Source organism: Cryptomeria japonica, unplaced genomic scaffold, assembly GCF_030272615.1.
Source record: "Cryptomeria japonica unplaced genomic scaffold, Sugi_1.0 HiC_scaffold_26, whole genome shotgun sequence".
Taxonomy (NCBI): domain Eukaryota; kingdom Viridiplantae; phylum Streptophyta; class Pinopsida; order Cupressales; family Cupressaceae; genus Cryptomeria; species Cryptomeria japonica.
In genome coordinates, this window is record NW_026728848.1 from 92,501 (window position 1) to 107,500 (window position 15,000).

General features: G+C 59.7%; 1 non-coding gene across 1 annotated transcript; it reads left to right on the plus strand.

The window, feature by feature from the left end:
• Positions 1-11,934: 11,934 nt before the first annotated feature.
• On the plus strand, positions 11,935-12,053 carry LOC131861398 (5S ribosomal RNA). The gene has a single exon (XR_009360472.1). It is a non-coding gene; the product is annotated as a 5S ribosomal RNA (ribosomal RNA).
• The last annotated feature ends 2,947 nt before the right edge of the window (positions 12,054-15,000 follow it).

Below are 15,000 nucleotides of genomic sequence, written 5' to 3' on the forward strand. Positions count from 1 at the left end.
CAATGGCCCAAGGCCAGAGATCGGACTGCTACGATTTACCCCAACAATCATCGTGCCACTCTTCGCAGAGAGGTGATAGACGCCAACGAGCCCGCGCATAGCAATCGAGGTGTAAAAAGGGCGTTGAAGGCAGGAAGCCTGGACGAAAGAGGCTACGAGGTCACCTCGAAGCGGTCTAAGAATCGGGCGCACTTGGGGCGACTACCAGTGCCAACCCCTTATCCCGCGGTGCGTCCGACACACAGAAATTTCCAAGGCGACCAAGGAGCCTCCCCGCATAGCAATCGGGGTGTGAGGTTACGGATGCAGCATTGATAGCAATCGAGGTGTGAGGCGAAGGATGCAGAAGTGAGAGCCGAGGGATGTAGCAGAGATAGCAATCGGGGTGTGTGATGCAGAAGAGATAGCAATCGAGGTGTGCGGTGGGAAGGGCCCAGCAGCCAGAATGCATGAAGCGACGGATGAAGCAGTGATGACAACCGGGCTGTGAGGAGAGGAGGGATGCAGCCAAGAAAGCAATCAGGGCTCGAGGCAAGGGATGCATCAAGGATAGCAATCATGTTGTGAGGCGAGATTCCAAAGGCTAAACGTGAGAGGCTGCAGGGTCGACTCAGAGAGGTCTATGCATGTGAGAGGCTGAAAGCAAGGTCGACTCGGAGCGGTCTATGCATCGGGCGCGCTTGGGGCGACTACCAGTGCCAACCCCTTATCCCGCGACGCGTCCGACAAAGAGAACGTTCCAAGGCGGCAGAGGAGGTTACCAGCCGAAGGATGCAGTAGCAATAACAGGTATAGTTCCGCGGCGGCCGAGAAGACTCACCGCATAGGAATCGGGATGCGAGGCGAGGGATGCGGCGGGAAGGCCCCGACGGCTAAACGGAAGAGGCTGCAGGGCCGCCTCGGAATGGTCCAAGCATCGGATGCGATTGGGACGACTACCAGTGCCAACCCCTTATCCCGCGATGCGTCCGATACACAGATAGTTCCAAGGCGGCCGAGGAGCCTCACCGCATATCAATCGGGGTGCGAGGCGAGGGATGGGGCGGGAAGGCCCCAACGGCTAGACGGAAGAGGCTTCAGGGCCACCTCGGAATGGTCCAAGCATCGGACGCGCTTGGGGCGACTGCCAGTGCCAACCCCTTATCCCGCGATGCGTCCGATACACAGATGGTTCCAAGGCGGCCGAGGAGCCTCACCGCATAGCAATCGGGGGTGCGAGGCGAGGGATGGGGCGGGAAGGCCCCAACGGCTAGACGGAAGAGGCTTCAGGGCCGCCTAGGAATGGTCCAAGCATCGGACACGCTTGGGGCGACTACCAGTGACAGCCCCCTATCCCGCGATGCGTCCGATACGAAGATGGTTCCAAGGCGGCCGAGGAGCCTCACCGCATAGCAATCGGGGTGCGAGGTGGGGGATGCGGCGAGATGGCCCCAACGGCTAGACGGAAGAGGCCACAGGGCCGCGTCGGAATAGTCCAAGCATCGGACGCGCTTGGGGCGACTACCAGTGACAACCCCTTATCCCGCGATGCGTCCGATACGAAGATAGTTCCAAGGCGGCCGAGGAGCCTCACCGCATAGCAATCGGGGTGCGAGGTGGGGGATGCGGCGGGATGGCCCCAACGGCTAGACGGAAGAGGCTGCAGGGCCGCCTCGGAATAGTCCAAGCATCGGACGCGCTTGGGGCGACTACCAGTGACAACCCCTTATCCCGCGATGCGTCCGATACGAAGATAGTTCCAAGGCGGCCGAAGAGCCTCACCGCATAGCAATCGGGGTGCGAGGTGGGGGATGCGGCGAGATGGCCCCAACGGCTAGATGGAAGAGGCCACAGGGCCGCCTCGGAATAGTCCAAGCATCGGACGCGCTTGGGGCGACTACCAGTGACAACCCCTTATCCCGCGATGCGTCCGATACGAAGATAGTTCCCAGGCGGCCGAGGAGCCTCACCGCATAGCAATCGGGGTGCGAGGCGAGGGATGCGGCGAGATGGCCCCAAAGGCTAGACGGAAGAGGCTGCAGGGCTGCCTCGGAATAGTCCAAGCATCGGACGCGCTTGGGGCGACTACCACTGCCAACCCCTTATCCCGCGATGCGTCCGATACACAGATAGTTCCGAGGCGGCCGAGGAGGTGGGGGATGCGGCGAGATGGCCCCAACGGCTAGACGGAAGAGGCTGCAGGGCCGCCTCGGAATAGTCCAAGCATCGGACGCGCTTGGGGCGACTACCAGTGACAACCCCTTATCCCGCGATGCGTCCGATACACAGATAGTTCCGAGGCGGCCAAGGAGCCTCACCACATAGCAATCGTGGTGCGAGGTGGGGGATGCGGCGAGATGGCCCCAACGGCTAGACGGAAGAGGCTGCAGGGCCGCCTCGGAATGGTCCAAGCATCGGATGCGCTTGGGGCGACTACCACTGCCAACCCCTTATCCCGCGATGCGTCCGATACACAGATAGTTCCAAGGCGGCCGAGGAGCCTCACAGCATAGCAATCAGGGTGCGAGGCGAGGGATGCGGCGAGAAAGCCCCAACGGCTAGAGGGAAGAGGCTTCAGGTCCGCCTCGGAATGGTCCAAGCATCGGACGCGCTTGGGGCGACTACCAGTGACAACCCCTTATCCCGCGACGCGTCCGATACACAGATAGTTCCAAGGCGGCCGAGGAGCCTCACCGCATAGCAATCGGGGTGCGAGGCGAGGGATGCGGCGAGAAGGACCCAACGGCTACACGGAAGAGGCTTCGGGGCCGCCTCGGAATGGTCCAAGCATCGGACGCGCTTGGGGCGACTACCAGTGAAAACCCCTTATCCCGCGACGCGTCCGATACACAGATAGTTCCAAGGCGGCCGAGGAGCCTCACCGCATAGCAATCGGGGTGCGAGGCGAGGGATGCGGCGAGAAGGACCCAACGGCTAGACGGAAGAGGCTTCGGGGCCGCCTCGGAATGGTCCAAGCATCGGACGCGCTTGGGGCGACTACCAGTGACAACCCCTTATCCCGCGACGCGTCCGATACAGAGATAGTTCCAAGGCGGCCGAGGAGCCTCACCGCATAGCAATCGGGGTGCGAGGCGAGGGATGCGGCGAGAAGGACCCAACGGCTAGACGGAAGAGGCTTCGGGTCCGCCTCGGAATGGTCCAAGCATCGGACGCGCTTGGGGCGACTACCAGTGACAACCCCTTATCCCGCGACGCGTCCGATACACAGATAGTTCCGAGGCGGCCGAGGAGCCTCACCGCATAGCAATCGGGGTGCGAGGCGAGGGATGCGGCGAGAAGGACCCAACGGCTAGACGGAAGAGGCTTCGGGTCCGCCTCGGAATGGTCCAAGCATCGGACGCGCTTGGGGCGACTACCAGTGACAACCCCTTATCCCGCGACGCGTCCGATACACAGATAGTTCCGAGGCGGCCGAGGAGCCTCACCGCATAGCAATCGGGGTGCGAGGCGAGGGATGCGGCGAGAAGGACCCAACGGCTAGACGGAAGAGGCTTCGGGGCCACCTCGGAATGGTCCAAGCATCGGACGCGCTTGGGGCGACTACCAGTGACAACCCCTTATCCCGCGACGCGTCCGATACACAGATAGTTCCGAGGCGGCCGAGGAGCCTCACCGCATAGCAATCGGGGTGCGAGGCGAAGGATGCGGCGAGAAGGACCCAACGGCTAGACGGAAGAGGCTTCGGGTCCGCCTCGGAATGGTCCAAGCATCGGACGCGCTTGGGGCGACTACCAGTGACAACCCCTTATCCCGCGACGCGTCCGATACACAGATAGTTCCAAGGCGGCCGAGGAGCCTCACCGCATAGCAATCGGGGTGCGAGGCGAGGGATGCGGCGAGAAGGACCCAACGGCTAGACGGAAGAGGCTTCAGGGCCGCCTCGGAATGGTCCAAGCATCGAACGCGCTTGGGGCGACTACCAGTGACAACCCCTTATCCCGCGACGCGTCCGATACACAGATAGTTCCGAGGCGGCCGAGGAGCCTCACCGCATAGCAATCGGGGTGCGAGGCGAGGGATGCGGCGAGAAGGACCCAACGGCTAGACGGAAGAGGCTTCAGGGCCGCCTCGGAATGGTCCAAGCATCGGACGCGCTTGGGGCGACTACCAGTGACAACCCCTTATCCCGCGACGCGTCCGATACACAGATAGTTCCGAGGCGGCCGAGGAGCCTCACCGCATAGCAATCGGGGTGCGAGGCGAGGGATGCGGCGAGAAGGACCCAACGGCTAGACGGAAGAGGCTTCAGGGCCGCCTCGGAATGGTCCAAGCATCGGACGCGCTTGGGGCGACTACCAATGACAACCCCTTATCCCGCGACGCGTCCGATACACAGATAGTTCCGAGGCGGCCGAGGAGCCTCACCGCATAGCAATCGGGGTGCGAGGCGAGGGATGCGGCGAGAAGGACCCAACGGCTAGACGGAAGAGGCTTCAGGGCCGCCTCGGAATGGTCCAAGCATCGGACGCGCTTGGGGCGACTACCAGTGACAACCCCTTATCCCGCGACGCGTCCGATACACAGATAGTTCCGAGGCGGCCGAGGAGCCTCACCGCATAGCAATCGGGGTGCGAGGCGAGGGATGCGGCGAGAAGGACCCAACGGCTAGACGGAAGAGGCTTCAGGGCCGCCTCGGAATGGTCCAAGCATCGGACGCGCTTGGGGCGACTACCATTGCCAACCCCTTATCCCGCGATGCGTCTGATACACAGATAGTTCCGAGGCGGCCGAGGAGCCTCACCGCATAGCAATCGGGTTGCGAGGCAGATTATTGGGAAGGGAACCCCCTGGGATGCGGCTCAAGCAGTGCCCAAAGGGACTGGAATGCGGAATCACATCGAGAGACCCAAATGCTATACGAGGGCTCAAATCGAATTATCGATTTGGCCACGACATGGACGCATCGGAACGACTACCTTTGTCGAACCACTCGCAATTGCATCCATACCGAAACCAATAGACATTTCCGTTAGAGCCCTCGCATAGCATTCGGGAATCTCGCATGCCCCTCTAAATCGACCAATGCTGGCGCTCAATGAAAATCCGAGCGCTACCACCGTTCGAGCGCCAGCATTGGTCGAGTTAGAGGGGCACGGGGGAGAATGCTCCAGTCAACACCTCCCCTATATAAGTTATTTGTCCGATTCTCGCACAACCGTAGTCTGCCTCGTCGAATCAAACAACGGTCCCAGATTCCGACTTCCGTTCCGTAGAGACCCAAAAGCTAGATGGAGGCTCGCAAGAAAGAGAGTCGGCGCATAGCAATCGGGTTTCTCGAACGTTTAGGGACCGAGCTCACTTGCGGATAGGGCAAAATCCGCCAAGCAACCCAAAAGCTAGACGGGGGCTCGAATCGAATCGCCTAGGCGGCCACAACAACGACGTGTTGGATCGACTACCAGTGCCAAACCATTCAGCAAGACTAGTCTGTGTCGAGGCCGGATAGAGATTCTCAGAGAGCGCCCGCATAGCATTTAGGAGACCTGCCGCGTCCCTCACACTCGACAAATGGTGGTGCACGTTTATAAATCCGAGCGATCCCAACCCTTTCAAGCACCAACATCGGTCGAGATAGAGGGGCACGGAGGGGGCTGCGTGAGATAACACAGTCCCCTATATAAGTTATTTGTCCGATTCTCACACATCCGAAGAATGGTCATCAAATCGGACAACAGCCCAAACTTCCGACTTCGGTCCCAGAAAGCCCAAGAGCTATCTAAAACGTTCATGGCCGGAACTCGATCGCGGCTATACCAGTCCGCCAAGCAACCCAAAAGCTAGACTGGAGCTCTAGTCGAATCACCTCTGTGGCCATTGCAAGGACGTGTTGGAGCGACTACCATTGCCGAACCATTCCGCAGGTCGAGTCCATACCAAGGCCGCATAGAGATTCACGATGAGCTCCTGCATAGCAATCAGGAGACTTGCCGTGTCCATCACAATCGATAAATCCTGGTGCAAGATTTTTGCATCCGAGCGCTCCAACCAGTCGAGCACCAACATCAATCGACATAAACGGGCACGGGGGGAGGATGCTCGAGAACACTACCTCCCCTATATAAGTTATTTGTCCGATTCTCAAGCAGCCGAAGTCTGGTCATCGAATCGGGTCAAAGACCACAACTTCCGACTTTACCCACAATGCAAGTCATCGAATCGAACATCGGCCCCCGAGTCGGACTCCATGCGTATGTCAGGTCATCGGACCCAAATTCCGCCTTCCTGCGCATGGCGGGCCATCAATATCAACTCGGTCATCGGACCCAAACTCCGCCTTTTTGCGTATGGCACGCCTTCAAATCGGTCATCGGACCCAAATTCCGCCTTCCTGTGCATGGCGGGCCATCAACATCAACTCGGTCATCGGACCCAAATTCCGCCTTTCTGCGCATGGCACGCCATCAACTCGGTCATCGGACCCAAATTCCGCCTTCCTGCGCATGGCAGGTCATCGGACACAAATTCAGACCTCGCCAATATGCCTACGTATCGAATCGGTCATCGGACCCAACTTCCGACTTCATCCATACTGTAGGGTCTTTGAGGTTGGCGCGGTGCGCTCAACCCAAGGAGTCGACCCATCGAAGCATACACCTCCCCTATATAAGCTATTTGTCCGATTCCCACACCTGTGTAGTTTGCACCTCTGACCAGGACATCGACCCCAACTTCCGAACTCGACTGCAACGACGGCACCAGCGCCTTGGTGCGCACCTTGCGACGCACAGTCCCAACATTCGCCTTCCTGCACATGGCAGGTCATCGGACCCAAATTCCGACCTCGCGAGTATGCCTACATATCGAATCGGTCATCGGACCCAACTTCCGACTTCATCCATACCGTAGGGTCTTTGAGGTTGGCGCGGTGCGCTCAACCCGGGGAGTCGACCCAACGAAGCATACACCTCCCCTATATAAGCTATTTGTCCGATTCCCACACCTGTGTAGTTTGCACCTCCGATCAAGACATCGACCCCAACTTCCGAACTCGCCTCCAACGACCGAACCAGCGCCTTGGTGCGCACCTTGCAACGCACAGTGCCAACATTCGCCTTCCTGCACGTGGCAGGTCATCGGACCCAAATTCCGACCTCGCGAGTATGCCTACATATCGAATCGGTCATCGGACCCAACTTCCGACTTCATCCATACCGTAGGGTCTTTGAGGTTGGCGCGGTGCGCTCAACCCGGGGAGTCGACCCAACGAAGCATACACCTCCCCTATATAAGCTATTTGTCCGATTCCCACACCTGTGTAGCTTGCACCTCCGATCAGGACATCGACCCCAACTTCCGAACTCGACTAAAAAGACCGCACCAGCGCCTTGGTGTGCACCTTGCAACGCACAGTGCCAACATTCGCCTTCCTGCACATGGCAGGTCATCGGACCCAAATTCCGACCTCATGAGCATACCTACTAATCGAATCGGTCATCGGACCCAACTTCCGACTTCATCCATACCGTAGGGTCTTTGAGGTTGGCGCGGTGCGCTCAACCTGGGGAGTCGACCCATCGAAGCATACACCTCCCCTATATAAGCTATTTGTCCGATTCCGACACCTGTGTAGTTTGCACCTCCGCTCAGGACATCGACCCCAACTTCCGAACTCGCCTGCAACGACCGAACCAGCGCCTTGGTGCGCACCAAAAGTGCGCACTTTTGGAGGGCACTTTTGTGCGCTCCAAAGGTGCGCACTTTTGGAGGGCACTTTTCTGCGCTCCAAAGGTGCGCACTTTTGGAGGGCACTTTTTGGAGGGCACTTTTCTGCGCTCCAAAGGTGCGCACTTTTGGAGGGCACTTTTTGGAGGGCACTTTTCTGCGCTCCAAAGGTGCGCACTTTTGGAGGGCACTTTTTGGAGGGCACTTTTCTGCGCTCCAAAGGTGCGCACTTTTGGAGGGCACTTTTTGGAGGGCACTTTTCTGCGCTCCAAAGGTGCGCACTTTTGGAGGGCACTTTTTGGAGGGCACTTTTCTGCGCTCCAAAGGTGCGCACTTTTGGAGGGCACTTTTTGGAGGGCACTTTTCTGCGCTCCAAAGGTGCGCACTTTTGGAGGGCACTTTTTGGAGGGCACTTTTCTGCGCTCCAAAGGTGCGCACTTTTGGAGGGCACTTTTTGGAGGGCACTTTTCTGCACTCCAAAGGTGCGCACTTTTGGAGGGCACTTTTGTGCGCTCCAAAGGTGCGCACTTTTGGAGGGCACTTTTGTGCACTCCAAAGGTGCGCACTTTTGGAGGGCACTTTTCCTGCGCTCCAAAGGTGCACACCTAGGTGAGCACCTTCGACCACACCTTGTAGCACACCAAACTCTGACTTTCGACTTCATCCGCAATGCAGGGTCTTTGAGGTTGGCGCAATGCGCACAACCAGGGGAGTCGACCCATCAAACCCAACACCTCCCCTATATAAGCTATTTGTCTGATTCTCATACATGCGTAGCCTGCAGGAGCAATTAGGACATCGACCCCAACTTTCGGCTTCTAAACGAAAACAAGGTCTTTGAGGTTGGTGTAATGCGAACAACTAGGGGAGTCAACCCATCAAACCCAACACCTCCCCTATATAAGCTATTTGTCTGATTCTCATACATGTGTAGTCTACAGGAGCAATTAGGACATCGACCCCAACTTTTGACTTCTTAACGAAAACAAGGTCTTTGAGGTTGACGTAATGCGCACAACCAGGGGAGTCGACCCATCAAACCCAACACCTCCCCTATATAAGCTATTTGTCCGATTCTCATACATGTGTAGCCTGCAGGAGCCATTAGGACATTGACCCCAACTTTTGACTTCTTAACGAAAACAAGGTCTTTGAGGTTGGCGTAATGCGCACAACCAAGGGAGTTGACCCATCAAACCCAACACCTCCCCTATATAAGCTATTTGTCTGATTCTCATACATGTGTAGCCTGCAACAACGATTAGGACATCCACCCCAACTTCTGAATTCGTCTGCGTTGACCGCACCAAAGGTGCACGCCTTGGTGCTCACCAAAATCCGACTTCCGACTTCTTCTGCTATGCGGGGTCTTTGAGGTTGGCGCAGTGCGCACAACCAGGGGAGTCAACCCACCGAATGCAACACCTCCCCTATATAAGCTATTTGTCTGATTCTCATACATGCGTAGACTGCAGCAATGATTAGGACATCCACCCCAACTTTTGACTTCTTAAACAAGACAGGGTCTTTGAAGTTGGTGCAGTGCACACAACCAGGGGAGTCGACCCATCAAACGCAACACCTCCCCTATATAAAGCTATTTGTCCGATTCTCATACGTGTAGTCTGCAGCAGCGATTAGGACATCGACCCCAACTTCCGAATTCGTTTGCATTGACCGCACCAAAGGTGCACGCCTTGGTGTGCACCCTGGAGTGCACTTTGGTGCTCACCTCGGTGCACACTTTGGTGTGCACCTCGGTGTGCACCAAAGGTGCGCACCTTGGAGCGCACCAAAGGTGTACACTTTGGAGCGCACCACATAGGGTCTTTGAGAGGTTGGCGCAGTGCGCACACCAAGGTGGGTGTTGAGGTGCGTGCCGAGGTGGGTGGGTGCTAGGGTGCGCTCCATGGTGGGTGCCAGGGTGGGTGCGTGCTAGGGTGGATTCCAAAGAGGGTCATAGGGTGGGTGCCAAGGTGGGTTGGTGATATAGTGGGTTCAAAGGTGGGTACTAGGGTGGGTTCCAAGGTGGGTCACAAGTTGGGTGCCAGGATGCGTGGGTGTTAGGTTGGGTGCCAAGGTGGGCTCCTGCGTGGGTGGGTGCTAGGGTGGGTTTCAAGGTGGACGCGAGGGCGGGTGCCAAGGTGGGTAACAAGTTGGGTGTTAGGATGGGTGAGTGCTAGAGTGGGTGCCAAGGTGGGTGGGTGCTAAGGTGGATGCCAAGGTGGTTCACAGGGTGGGTGGGTTCTAGGGTGAGTTCCAAGGTGGGTCACAGGTTCAGTGCTAGGGTGGGTGTCAAGGCGGGTGTCGAGGTGCCTGGGTGCTAGGGTGTGGATGCCAATGTGGGTCATAGGGTGGGTACTAGGGTGGGCTGCAATGTGGGTGCCAAGGTGGGTAACATGCTCGGTGGGTTCTAAATTGGGTGCCAGGGTGGGTGTGCACCCACCTTGCCCGAGGTGGGTGCCAAGGTGCCAGTGTGGGTGGGTGCTAAGGTGGATGCCAAGGTGGGTGAGAAGGTGGGTGATAGGTTGAGTGGTAGGATGGGTGGGTGCCAAGATGGGTCACAGGGTGGGTGCAAGGGTGGGTAGGTGCTAGGGTTGGTGTCAGGGTGGGTGGGTGCTAGGTTGGGTTCCAAGGTGGGTGCGAGGGTGAGTGTCAAGGTGGGTCACAGGTTAGGTGCTAGGATGGGTGAGTGCTAGGGTGCAAAGGTGCCAGGGTGGGTGCTAGGATGGGTCGATGCTAGGGTGAGTGGCAAGGTGGGTCCACAAGTGTCAAGGTGGGTGCCGAGGTGGGTGCCAAGTCGGCAACTGCTATGGTGGATGCCAAGGTGGGTCACGGGGTGGGTGCCAAGTTGCTAGGTTGGGTTCCAAGGTGGGTGCCAACGTGGGTGCTAGGGTGCGTGGGTTAAAGGGTGTGTCACAACGTGGGTGCCAGGATGGGTGCGCACCCACACTGGCCAAGACGGGTGCGGGTGCAAGGTTGGGTTCCAAGCCCGGTCACAGGCTGGGTGCTAGGATGGGTGGGTGCCAAGGTGGGCACCAGGGTGGGTGCACCCACCCTGGCCAAGGTGGGTCACGGGGTGGGTCCTAGGGTGGGTAACGGGGTGGGTACTAAGGTGCGTGCCAAGGTGGGTCATAGGGTGGGTGCCAAGGTGGGCACCAGGGTGGGTGTGCACCAACCCTAGCCAGGGTAGGTCACGGGGTGGTTGTCGGGGTGGGCGTCAAGGAGCCAAGGTGGGTGTCGGGGTGGGTGCCAAGGATCCAAGGTGGGTGCCAAGGAACCAAGGTGGGTGTCTGGGTGGGTGCCGAGGTGGGAGCCAGGGTGGGTCCCAAGGTGAGTGCAAAGGTGGGTGCCAGGGTCAAGGTGAGTGCCAATGTGGGTTCCAAGGTGCCAGGGTCAGGGTGAGTGCCAATGTGGGTTCAAAGGTGCTAAGTTGGGTGCGAGGTTGGGTGCGAGGGTGGGTGGGTGCCAAGGTGTGCTAGGTGGAAGCCCGGGTGGGTCGGCATCCCATGGGTGTCGAGTTGGGTGCCTGATGGGTGCTTCTTGTCAAGTTTTAGTCGTCGGGACTCATTTCGAGCCTTAGAGGTCGTTTCTTGTCCGGTTGCCCTGTCTTCGACCTGGGAACCCAATTTTGGTCCTCGGGTCCCATTTTTTTTGGTCTCGCATCCCACTTTTGGCCTGTGGCCTTTTCGGGGTCGATTCTCGTTTTGGGCATCAGAGCATGTTTCTTCTCCTAAAACCCAATATTTGTTTATTAAGTCTCGGAACACATTTTTGTTCTCGTGGACCCATCATGGGTCTTGGAACGCATTTGTGGTCCTTGGGTCCCATTTTGCATCCCGAAACTTGTGTTTTGGTGCTTGATCCCTATTTTGGGTGCCCACCTTGCACCAAGTGCGCACCCGGGGCAAACCGAGCGCCTTGGTGCACCGGGGCAAGATCGAGCGTGCACCCGAGGCGCCCCGAACATGCACCAAGGTGCACTCGGCCCACATGTGAGCGCAGGTCGTTGCGCCCGAGGTGGTGTGTGGGCACCGCGTTGCAGACGGGACACTACACGCACACGACGCCCCCTCCAGGTGCACGCACGTAGGCCGGGCCGGGTGCACACCCGACGCCCTAGCAAGGTGCGCGCACCCGGGCAGGGCTCACACTTGGCGAACGGGGCGCACTTCGCGAGGGAGGGTGTGCACCTCGACGGGGGTGGGTGGCCGGGGTGGATTCGCACGTGGGTCGCGGTTTGCTAAGTACACACTGCGACAAGCTCATAACGGGTGCGATCATACCAGCGTTAGTGCACCGGATCCCATCAGAACTCCGCAGTTAAGCGCGCTTGGGCCGGAGTAGTACTGGGATGGGTGACCTCCCGGGAAGTCCCGGTGTTGCACCCTTTTTTAGTTTTTCGCCGGGCGTCGCAATGCTATTTGAATAAACCTTTTGCCCGTTTGCGTTCTCGTCGGGGCCGGGCCGGGCAGGGGTGCGCTGCCCGCACTACCGCGCGCGCGGGGGCGACACCGAGCGCGCACCCGAGGCGCCCCGAGCACACAGGCCACGGTGCAACCCGGGCGTTGTGCGCGCACCCCGGTGCGCCCGAGGTGCTGCGCGCGCACCCAGGTGAAATCGGTGTGCACCTCGGCCAGTGCGCGCTCGGTCGAGTCGCGCACGTTGGCCAAGGTGCACGGTGATGTTTCTTACTCTAAGGTTCCGCACCAGACGCCCGGGACAGGTGAGCGAAGCTGGGCGGGGCCGGGTGCGCGGCCGGGGCAGGTGCACGCAGCTGGAGAGAGCTTTGGAGCACACTTCGGAGCGCACCAATGATGCGCTCCATTCAAAAGTTTCCTGAAAAGGCAAAAAAAGTTGAGATTATAGAATTTCCCACTTGAGAGATTGTAAAAAAAAAAAATTTAAAATGAAGGAAACGCGGGTGCCAAGGTGTGCGCGCCCGGGTGCGCAGCCCAGCCAAGGTGTGCGCACCAAGGCGCCCACCCTGGCGAAGGTGCACGCAAGGTGCGCACCCGAGGCAAACCGGACAATTAACCCAACTTTCGACTTCGCGCGCACCTTGGAGCGCACTTCGGAGCGCTCCTTGGTGCGCACCAATCTTGGGCACCTCGGAGTGCACCATGGCGCCCACCAAGGTGCGCACCCGGGGCAAACCGAGCTCCGACTTCGTGCGCACCTTGGAGCGCACGAAAGGTGCGCACCATGGCGCCCACCAAGGTGCGCAGCCCAGCCAAGGCGTGCGCATCAAGGTGCGCACCCTGGCGAAGGTGCGCACCCGGGGCAAACCGAGCTCCGACTTCGTGCGCACCTTGGAGCGCACAAAAGGTGCGCAACCCAGCCAAGGTGTGCGCACCCCGGTCAAACCGAGCTCCGAATCGTGCGCACCAGAGGTGCACGCCATCGTGCGCACCTTGGAGCACACTTCGGAGCCCTCCTTGGTGCGCGCCGATGTTGCGCACCTCGGAGCGCACCCGGGGAAAACAATGCAATTAACCCGACTTTCGACTTCGTGGGCACCTCGGAGCGCTCTCGGGTTCGCACCTCGGAGCACACCGAGGTGCGCACCTTTGATGCGCTGCCTTCACCAATTTCCAGAAAAGGCAAGAAAACATTGAGAAGGTGTGCGCACCGAGGTGCCCACCCTGGCGAAGGTGCACGCGAGGTGCGCACCCGGGGCAAACCGGGCTCCGACTTCGTGCACGCCGCACCTTGGAGCACACTTCGGAGCGCTCCTTGGTGCGCACCAGGGCGCGCAACCCAGCCGAGGTGCCCACCCCGGCGAAGGTGCACGCGAGGTGCGCACCCGGGGCAAACCGGGCTCCGACTTCGTGCACGCCATGGTGCCCACCGCGGCGAAGGTGCACGCGAGGTGCGCACCCGGGGCAAACCGGGCTCCGACTTCGTGCACGCCGCACCTTGGAGCACACTTCGGAGCGCTCCTTGGTGCGCACCATGGTGCCCACCAGGGCGCGCAACCCCGCCGAAGGTGCACGCGAGGTGCGCACCCGGGGCAAACCGGGCTCCGACTTCGTGCACGCCGCACCTTGGAGCACACTTCGGAGCGCTCCTTGGTGCGCACCATGGTGCCCACCAGGGCGCGCAACCCCGCCGAAGGTGCACGCGAGGTGCGCACCCGGGGCAAACCGGGCTCCGACTTCGTGCACGCCATGGTGCGCACCGCGGCGAAGGTGCGCACCCGGGGCAAACCGGGCTCCGACTTCGTGCACGCCGCACCTTGGAGCACACTTCGGAGCGCTCCTTGGTGCGCACCAGGGCGCGCAACCCAGCCGAGGTGCCCACCCCGGCGAAGGTGCACGCGAGGTGCGTACCCGGGGCAAACCGGGCTCCGACTTCGTGCACGCCGCACCTTGGAGCACACTTCGGAGCGCTCCTTGGTGCGCACCATGGTGCCCACCAGGCCGCGCAACCCAGCCAAGGTGTGCGCACCAAGGTGCACGCGAGGTGCGCACCCGGGGCAAACCGGGGTCCGACTTCGTGCACGCCGCACCTTGGAGCACACATCGGGGCGCTCCCGGGTTCGCACCGGCGTTGCGCACCGTGGTGGGCACCTCGGAGCACACCAAGGTGGGCAGCGAGGTGCGCACCTTTGATGCGATGCCTTCACTAATTTCCATAAAAGGCAAAAAAAAAACGAGATTTTAAAATTTCCGTTTTGAAAGATAGTGAGAAAAAGGGAATGCTGGTGCCATCTTGAGCCCGCCCTGGTGCGCAGCCCAGCCAAGGTGTGCGCACCAAGGTGCCCACCCTGGCGAAGGTGCGCGCCCGGGCAATTAACCCAACTTCCAACTTCGCGCGCGCCAGGGTGGGAGCGCACCCAACAACCGGGCCTGGGAAGAGCCAATGCGAGAAACCCCACCAAACGCTCTGACAAAAAAAGAGGGGGCGCTCCAGTAACCCCGCTTCGGAGCGCACCCTGGGCAAACCCAGCCAAGGTGCCCACCCCGGCCAAGGTGCAGGCGAGGTGCGCACCCGGGGCAAACCGGGCTCCGACAACGTGCACGCCGCACCTTGGAGCACACTTCGTAGCGCTCCCGGGTGCGCACCTCAGAGCACACCAAGGTGGGCAGCGAGGTGCGCACCTTTGATGCGCTGCCTTCACTAATTTCCAGAAAAGGCAAAAAAAAAAGGAGATTTTAAAATTTCCGTTTTGAAAGATAGTGAAAAAAACGGAACGCGCGTGCCATCTTGAGCCCGCCCTGGTGCGCAGCCCAGGTAAGGTGCCCACCCTGGCAAAGGTGCGCACCCGGGCAATTAACCCTACTTCCGACTTCGTGCGCGCCAGGGTGGCAACCGGGCCTCGGAAGAGCCAATGCG